Below are 9400 nucleotides of genomic sequence, written 5' to 3' on the forward strand. Positions count from 1 at the left end.
GCTGCCTCCCCTATTCCTTTTCTTCCTCTACTTGCTTCCTCCCTTTCTAAAATGGGAAATGGGGCTATTTATAGCATTTTCTGGCATGGAGCCCTAAAATGGTGTGTTTTAGGAGGGATTTTCTGAGGGAATCTTCTGCCAGCTCATTAATGAAATCTTTGTGGGACTGCATAAGTGGACTGCATAAGTTATGCATCCCTTATGCGATTCATGTTCTGGTTCACTTATGCAAAACTGCATGACTTGGCGCATAGGTTATGCACATTTCCGTGAGATTGCATAAGGGAGGCGTGAATCTGCATAAGCTATGCACTCTCCTTATGCACAATTCGGTAGGTATTAGAACAGTGTTTCTTCTCCTCATGCGGATCTGCATAGCTTATGCGGCAAGTTATGCGCAATTTTGTCAATGCATATTTCCACTTGAAAACTTGTTTTTGACATCTTTGGCTGTAGAAGTCACTCCTCAATGGCAAAATTTCTTTTCAGTCCTTCAAAAACACCATTTTTCCTACAAAACAAAGTAAAAATTACAAATTAATCCAAAATTGACAATTATGAAAAACTAACTAAATAACTAATGAAATTAGCTAAAAGTGACTAATAATCAAATAAAATGGCTATGAAATTAAACCTAAATGATTATGCAAAATGTATGCATCAAATACCCCCAAACTCAAGCTTTTACTTGTCCTCAAGCAACTTTAAAGTGTGATGCAATTTTTAGGGGTGCCTTATCTGAAGAGCTATGAAAATCACCTATTAAAGTAACTTAACACACCTTTAGCCATACCAGCAATCCATATACCCATCCTTCAAAATGCAAAGAATCTAATGCTTATCCAAGCTTTCACCGCTTAGCCATCAAGTCAATTATCATTCAAAATCCCCAAACCAACCAATCAAAAGAGAGAGTCATGCTCAAAAGGAATTCTAGGATAATCAATAGTCAAAGTGTCTCTATATGGAATGATGGAATTGAATGAATGAATGAATAGTTTTCCAATCCCATAGGCAAATTCCCTACTCCCATCTCCACTAATGTAGCAAGTACTATCAAGAGATAAAAGGTCTTTTTAGGGATGTAATGGGGCCATGGGGTTCAAAATGAGGCTAAGAAGAAAGATGGGTAAAAAGGATTCAAAGCATGAGAATATTTTCAATCTTGACAACATAAGGTACACTTCTTATTTTATTATTTTTTCTCTCTTTTTTTTTATATATATGGAGGAGAGAAATACACAATGAGAATTGTCAAGTGCTAGCATATTTTACAAAACACATAAATATGGAGGGACACTTTGATACTTTAAACTTGTATCTTGCATTTTCTTTTGATGATTGTCCCTAAAAATGCCACCCCCAAACTCATTTCTTTTAATACTTTGGGTGGATTTCTTTCATTTTGAATGACAATAGTGAAAAGCACATATACTAGCACTTTTACAAGATGACAAGCACTTCTTCTCCCTTTTATTGAATTTTTTTTATTTTCTTTTTTTTTTTTTTATGTACCTAATGTTATAAATAATTATTCTCATGAAAAAGGTTGGAGTGTTTGGTTCATTGGCTAGGTAACAATAAGGATTTCAAGAAAAATTAGGGGTAAAAAGGCTCAAAGGGGTTTGCAAGGGTTAATTTTAATTAGGAAAAGGGCCAAAGGTTTAAAATGAGAAGGTTTAAATCAAAGAATGCCTAATCATCTCTCTTTTCAAGTACAAGCTGGTATTTCGCCTTGAAAGGTTTAGAAAATTTGTTCTAGGATTGGTGAGACATCATTTGACTACCTTATATCCAATAACTCCCTCTAAACACTCCAATCTCTAAAGGACTAGTTGGGTGGCTTTTTGGCTAAGAAGATATAGGCAAGGGATAGACACTTCAAAACCTTGCACCTCTTAGGAGACTTTCAATCCACAAGCCCAACTAAAGGTAAGTCAAATCACTCTCATAGGTAGCTTTTCAATACTCAAGGGATTTGGCAAAAGATTTTAATGCATGATGCATGATTCCTAAAAATGAGTAATGCATTAACTAAATGGAGGAAGTCTATTTGTGTGCAATGTGTACAATTTCTAAGTGATGTATAATGTGTGTGTAAATGTGTTATGTATATGTATGTAAGGATGTATATGTAAAATATTTACAATATATGTAAATGGAATGGGATGAGATGCTCCTATACTCAAAATGTGAAAATGAAGCAAAAATCAAAATGTGCACCCCCAAACTCAAAATTAGACATTGTCCTCAATGTCTCAAGTAGTGCATTATCAAAACTCAAAGTAAACAGGAATTGTGAGATTTAAGAGCAAAAAGAAAGAGTTACCTGGTATGGAGCAGATGAGAATTCAAGATATAATGGGGATGCATAAGAAGCTGCACAGGTTATGCAGAGTAAAGTGCTGTCCAGAACAGGTGCATAAGCTGTGCGGTTCTGCATGAGTGGCATAGAGGACTGCACAGGCTATGCAAAATATTTGCATAAGGGTATTCATAGCCTATGCAGTATATTCAAAGCTGCTGCATGATGATGAGCAAGGGAAAATGTGCAACCACCAGTAGAGGCATGCAAATATATACAGAGTATGGACAAATATGCACAAAGTGAAAGATGCAGAGAAAAGTTAGGGCAAATGCGACTAAAATAGGAGTGGAGAAGAAGAGGAGAGGTAATGCCGGAATAAATGGACGTGGGGGAAAAAAAAAGAGTGAACAGGAATATCGGGAGGTGGAGGTGGGAAAAATGGTGCCGAAAACAAATTTGATTTGAACAGGGTTTGTGTAAAAACTGCATAAGTGAAAAGTGAGTTGTGCATAACTTATGCACTCTCTTATGCATGTTTCGATGGGTAATAAAAAGGTGTGAAAAACTGATTATGCAGGAGTGCATAGCTTATGCACTAACTTATGCAAGTTCCGGCTTGCTTTGGACTTCAGAGAAATAGCTCATGCAAAAGTGCATAAGTCATGCACTGTCCTTATGCACTGTTCGGCAAGTTTTGACTTTCAGGGAGAGTGGTCATGCGGAAGTGCATAAGCTATGCACTCTGCTTATGCACCTGTCGGCATGTTTTGGTTTTTGGAAAATGTGGTCATGCAGTTGTGCATAAGCTATGCACTCTGCTTATGCACTTTTCGGTGGGTTTTGAAATTTGGGGTTGGTGGTTATGCAGAAGTGCATAAGCTATGCACCCTCCTTATGCAGGTCTCGGCAGATTTTGGTGTTTGGAAAATGTAGTCATGCAGTTGTGCATAAGCTATGTACTCTGCTTATGCACTCCTTGGTGGGTTTTGGAATTTTGGGTTTGTGGTTATGCAGAAGTGCATAAGTCATGCACTCTCCTTATGCAGGTCTCGGCAGAGAGAGAAAATCAGAGTTTTTGGTCATGCGGAAGTGCATAAGTTATGCACTCTGCTTATGCACCCCTCGGCAGGTTTTGATTTTTGGAGTTTCTGGTTATGCAGAAGTGCATAAGTCATGCACCCTCCTTATGCAGACTTCGGCAGAGAGAGAAAATGAAGAATTTGAAGTTATGCAAATGTGCATAAGTCATGCACTCTGCTTATGCAGGTTTCGAAAAATATGAAATTTGACAAAATTAGGCTATGCAGAGTTGCATAAGCTATGCACTCTTCTCATGCACTTTGCAATATGAATGAAAATGGCAAGAATTGTGGTTATGCAGGATTGCATAAGCTATGCAGTTGCTTATGCACAATTCAACAAGATTAAGATTGCAATGGAACATGATTTGCAAGTGTGAAAAATACCCTAGAATGAAGAAATATAATTCCATGAAGCATAAACCATGAGAAATTTTCACCAAAAACACATCAATATATACAAAGTTCATCAAAAATGCATCACACAAGCTTGTAGAAGATGGATCCTGCATAAAAGGCATTTGTGACCCATGCCATTTTAACTCAAATTCTGCAAATCAACATTTAGCACATTAAAACTCAATAAAATCTGCATAAAGTTGTATCTATTCACAAATGATGAACTCCCCAAATCATGCCAAGAAAAATGCAGCATTTCCACCTTAAATCCCATAACCCAAATAAGCTCATAACTGCAAAAATGGCTCACTTACCACCATATTAACATTAAAAGCACATTTACTTAAAAGTTACAAACCCAACCTCACCAAGAACGTAAGCCATCCACTGCAGACACCCTCTTTGCTGCAGAATGTCATTTTTTTGCTCTGCATAAACCAGGTAGCAACTCAAGGACATAATTCATCTGCTGCAGACCTTTCCTTGCTGCAGATTTCATTTTTCCTCTCTGCATAAAACAGTAGCGGACCACCTTGGTTATGCAAAGAAAATCAATCAATTTGTAGGAGATTTAAAGAACATAATTTCAGGTTAAGGGTCACTCCCCAGCAGTTCACCAACCTTCCTCCATTGAAATACATCTACAAGGGACAAAATTCAACAAATGTCAAAAATTGAATTTGGGGAGATTCAAGATAAAAACAAAAGTAATGAAAGTAAAAGTAAATCAACAAAATAAAAATAAAAGGACTTGGGATGCCTCCCAAGAGGGCTAATTTATAGTCCTTAGCTGGACTTTTGTTATTTTTCATGGTGGCTGGAATTGGAATTTATTGCCTCTGTTTCCAATAGGTGCTTCAATGAATCTATACTTCATTTTCTTTCCATCACATGAGAAGATCCTTGTTGCTTTGTTTAAAAATCCGACCATTTCTTTCTTGACAACCTTTGGTGTATCTTTTTCTTTGAGAGATGGTTGCTTGACCTCACTTTTCTCCACTTGCTCAAATTGAAAGATTGATGCCATATGACAAGGTGGATTACCCTTTAAATGTTGTGCAAATGCAGCCTCTTTTGGATTTTCATCATTGATACTCCCTTCATGGATAAGACAACTTTCAAGAGAAGCCTTCGGATAGCTCTTTCTAAAGTGCTCTTTTACTAACTCATCAACTATATCAATTCTCAAACAAGAGTCTACATCTTCATGTTGCTTCTTCTTATCATTGCCAATGTTGAAGACTAAATGATCCTCTCCGATTCTGAGAGTAAGCTTCTCACCTTTCACGTCAATCAAAGCACTAGCTGTAGCTAGGAAAGGCCTCCCCAAAATGATTGGGATATTAGAATCCTCTTCCATGTCCAAGATGACAAAGTCAACAGTGTATGTAGAATTTCCCAACCTTGAGGCACATTCTCCAAAATCCCTTCAGATACTTAATTGATCTCACACCAATCAAGAGAAATGTGGGTCAGCTTAAGATCTCCCATATTGAGCTTCTCATAGATGGAGTGGGGCATAAGGCTTACACTAGCCCCTAAATCACATAAAGCTTTTATAGAACATGATTCCCCAATGTGGCATGGAATTGAAAAACTCCCTGGATCCTTGAGCTTTGGAGGAAGTTTCCTTTGGAGGATAGCACTGCATTCCTCAGTTAAGGCTACAGTCTCATAATCTTCAAGTCTTCTTTTGTTTGAGAGAATTTCTTTCAAAAACTTAGCATAAGAAGGCATCTGGGAAAGAGCATCAATAAAAGGCACATCTATATATAGCTTCTTTAAAACCTCTAAGAACTTCCCAAATTGTTTATCAATCTTGGCTTTTGAAATCTCTGTGGAAAGGGAAGTCATGGCTTGTAAGGCTCTGGAGGTATATATTTCTCTTCTTTCTCTCCAACCTCCTCTTTACCTTTTCTTGCACTCCCTTTTCACTCTTTTGTTTTTCATCTCTCTCAACATCTTTCTCATTTCTCTCTTCTCAACTTTTTCACTCTTCTCAAGATGCATTATTTTTGCACTCATCAGTGTGATGGGATGTCATTGATTGCTTGGATTTTCCGTTTGACTAGGAAGTTTCCCCATAGATTTGGTACTTGATGAGCGTGCTTGTTGTGCAATATGATTTTCCAGCATCCTATTGTGTGTTTGCATCTGTTCCAGCCTTGCTTTCATCTCTCTCATCTCTTCATCACGCTTAGTTTGATTAGCAAGAATTTGTTGTAATAAAGCCTCTGTGGTGGAACTTTGTTCTTGCTGTTTTGGTAGAGGTGCAGAATTTGCATTCTTTTCTTTGAAAACTAGGTGGTGGTTGCCAAGGTTGTTGGTATTGATGCCCTTGTTGTTGTGGTGGAAAGTTCTGAGTTAAAGCTTGAGTTTGCTGATTCCCCCATGAAAAATTTGGATGATTCCTCCAAGCATATGAAGGATAATCTACTCCATAGCTCATTGTTCCTTCTGCATAAGTAACTTGTTGAGAATTCCCAGAGCATGATGATGAACTGACTAGCATACTTAAATCCTCCATTTTCTTAGCAAGGACATTAGTGAGTGCATCAAATTTGGCATTGATCATGTTGAATGGATCAAGCTCATACATTCTAGCAGCTTGCCTCTTTTGAGTTGAAGCTGGTCCTCTTGGATTACTCCAAAGATGAGTATTCTTTGCTATTTTCTCTAACAACTCATAAGCTTCATCTTCATGCTTAATGATGAATTCCCCTCCAGTTTGAGCATCAATGATTCCTCTGATAGCAGGAGTGACATTTGTGTAAAAATTATGGTTTATCATCCATTTAGGAATGGCATGATGTGGACATTGTCTCTCCAACTCCTTCCATCTCATCCATGACTCATAAAGAGTCTCATCTTCTCTTGGTCTAAAAGCAATCATTTGATTCCTCAACTCTTGAGTTTTTCCAGGTGGAAAGTATTGGGCAAGAAATGCATCAGTGAGCTGCTCCCAATTTGTAATTGAGTTGTGAGGTAAAGAATCAAGCCAATCCAATGCTCTATCTTTCAAAGAGAATGGAAACAATTTTAGCCTTGCTGCATCATAAGACACTCCTGGTTGCTTTTGCATGTCACAGATCATAACAAACTTCTTAAGATGAGTATGAGGATCTTCTGAAGGATGACCTCCAAATTGAGAATTCTGAATCATTTGTAGTACTCCAAAATCCATCTTATAACTATTTGCATCAATTCTTGGTCTTGCTATACTCTCTCTTAAGCCATCAAAATGAGGAAATGCATGATCCATCATACTTCCCTTAGGAACATTAGCATTTACAACTTCTTCACCATGAGCTGCATTTTCATTGTTTCGATTATTTCCAGCATTACCACCACTAATTCCAACTCTTTCTTCAGCCATTTCTTATTCAGTTTCAGCTGCTCTCAATGCTTCTTTTCTTCTTCTAGTTTCTTTCTTGTTGGCTCTACAAAACTTCTCAATTTCAGTATTAAATAATATGGATGTATCACTTGTGCTTCTAGCTCTTCTCATAAAAGATTAAGAGTACCTAAAAAAAAAAACAAACACAAAATGAAAAGATAACAAAGATAAAACTATAAACAACTAAAATAATCAAGAATTCAATATTAAACAAACAACTCCCCGGCAACGGCGCCAAAAACTTGATGTGTCCCAACCGCAAGTGCACGGGTCGTTCAAGTAGTATAGAAAAAGATATCGTTCCCACGAGGAGTTGTGTTAATGATTGAATTTTTTATGTAAAATAAAATATGTTAAAATTGTATTTTAATCAAATTAATAAAAGAAATTTAGGAAATTGAAGCATAAGGTATGAAAATGCAAAACTAAATTCAAACAATGACTAATTTAATAATTCGCAAAATAAAGAAATTGATAATAATGAAAATTAATAAAATGAGATTAAACTAAACACTCAAAAGTAAAATTCCAAGCAATAATTGATGAAAGACGATTCTGGAGTTAAGAGTTAAGGGTTCATATTTAAGTCATTTTGGGATTTTCCCTAGCTAGCCCAATCCATGAAATTTATGGGTTTAAAGGAGATTAATTCTAAAATCCTTTGAAAACTCTTTCGAGTGAGACAAAGAGTGCCTTAATTAACTTAATCCTACTTTCGTGGAGTTAAAATTAACCAATACCCATTAGGTTCTTTAATCAATCTATTAAAACCCTCTTAACCCTTAGTCTATTTCTAGATCTAAGTTAATTAAGTCCAATTTCTTGATTAACTATCACTTGGTTTTCTCCTTTCGGTGCTTCAACCAAGGATTAAGAACATAACTTAATGGGGCCCTTCATTAAGCATGTGAATAAGCACACAAGAAATGGATTAAACCTCATAAATTCATTAAATTGGGACTAACCCAGTTCAAATCCACAAAAATAACTAAATATTACATCCCTTACTCCAGAATCAAAGTAAAACTACTCACTATCCATAATGTTTACAAGAAATTCTGAGTTTATAAGGAAATAAAGCTTTAATCTAAGCTAAGAAACAAGAAACTAAACACTAGAAATGTAGGAAAAATGTAAGAAAAGAAAGAAATCTCCAAATATGGTTGGAAATGGAGTGGGAGATGATTGTGACTCTTCAGCTGCTGCCTCCCCTATTCCTTTTCTTCCTCTACTTGCTTCCTCCCTTTCTAAAATGGGAAATGGGGCTATTTATCATTTTCTGGGATGGAGCCCTAAAATGGTGTGTTTTAGGAGGGATTTTCTGAGGGAATCTTCTGCCAGCTCATTAATGAAATCTTTGTGGGACTGCATAAGTGGACTGCATAAGTTATGCAGTCCCTTATGCGATTTTCAGCTGTTGGTTCACTTATGCAAAACTGCATGACTTGGCGCATAGGTTATGCACATTTCCGTGAGATTGCATAAGGGAGGCGTGAATCTGCATAAGCTATGCACTCTCCTTATGCACAATTCGGTAGGTGTTGGAACAGTGTTTCTTCTCCTCATGCGGATCTGCATAGCTTATGCGGCAAGTTATGCGCAATTTTGTCAATGCATATTTCCACTTGAAAACTTGTTTTTGACATCTTTGGCTGTAGAAGTCACTCCTCAATGGCAAAATTTCTTTTCAGTCCTTCAAAAACACCATTTTTCCTACAAAACAAAGTAAAAATTACAAATTAATCCAAAATTGACAATTATGAAAAACTAACTAAATAACTAATGAAATTAGCTAAAAGTGACTAATAATCAAATAAAATGGCTATGAAATTAAACCTAAATGATTATGCAAAATGTATGCATCACTTTCACACATTTTGCTAGGAGCGCCCTTTCGGGTTTTCGCTCCTACCCCTCTTTTTTTTTTTTTTTTAGGCATAGTATTTCTTGACGGTGTCAGCATTCACAGGTCTAGGAAACTCTTCACCATCCATGTGAGTCAAGATCAAGGCTCCTCCAAAAAATGCCTTTTTAACCACATAGGGTCCCTCGTAGGTTGGTGACCATTTGCTCCGGGGATCATTTTGATTCAGCAGCACTTTTTTCAGAACTAGGTCCCCGGGTTGGAATTCGCGTGGGCGAATGCTTTTATCAAATGCTCTAGCCATCCTCATCTGGTATAACTGCCCATGACATGCTGCTGCCAACCTTTTCTCA

General features: G+C 36.9%; 1 non-coding gene across 1 annotated transcript; it reads left to right on the plus strand.

Annotated features, from left to right (window-relative positions):
* The first annotated feature begins 6587 nt into the window (after positions 1-6587).
* Positions 6588-6695, plus strand: LOC131178172 (small nucleolar RNA R71). The gene has a single exon (XR_009147303.1). It is a non-coding gene; the product is annotated as a small nucleolar RNA R71 (small nucleolar RNA).
* Positions 6696-9400: the final 2705 nt, after the last annotated feature.

This window comes from Hevea brasiliensis, chromosome 2 (assembly GCF_030052815.1).
Source record: "Hevea brasiliensis isolate MT/VB/25A 57/8 chromosome 2, ASM3005281v1, whole genome shotgun sequence".
Lineage (NCBI taxonomy): Eukaryota > Viridiplantae > Streptophyta > Magnoliopsida > Malpighiales > Euphorbiaceae > Hevea > Hevea brasiliensis.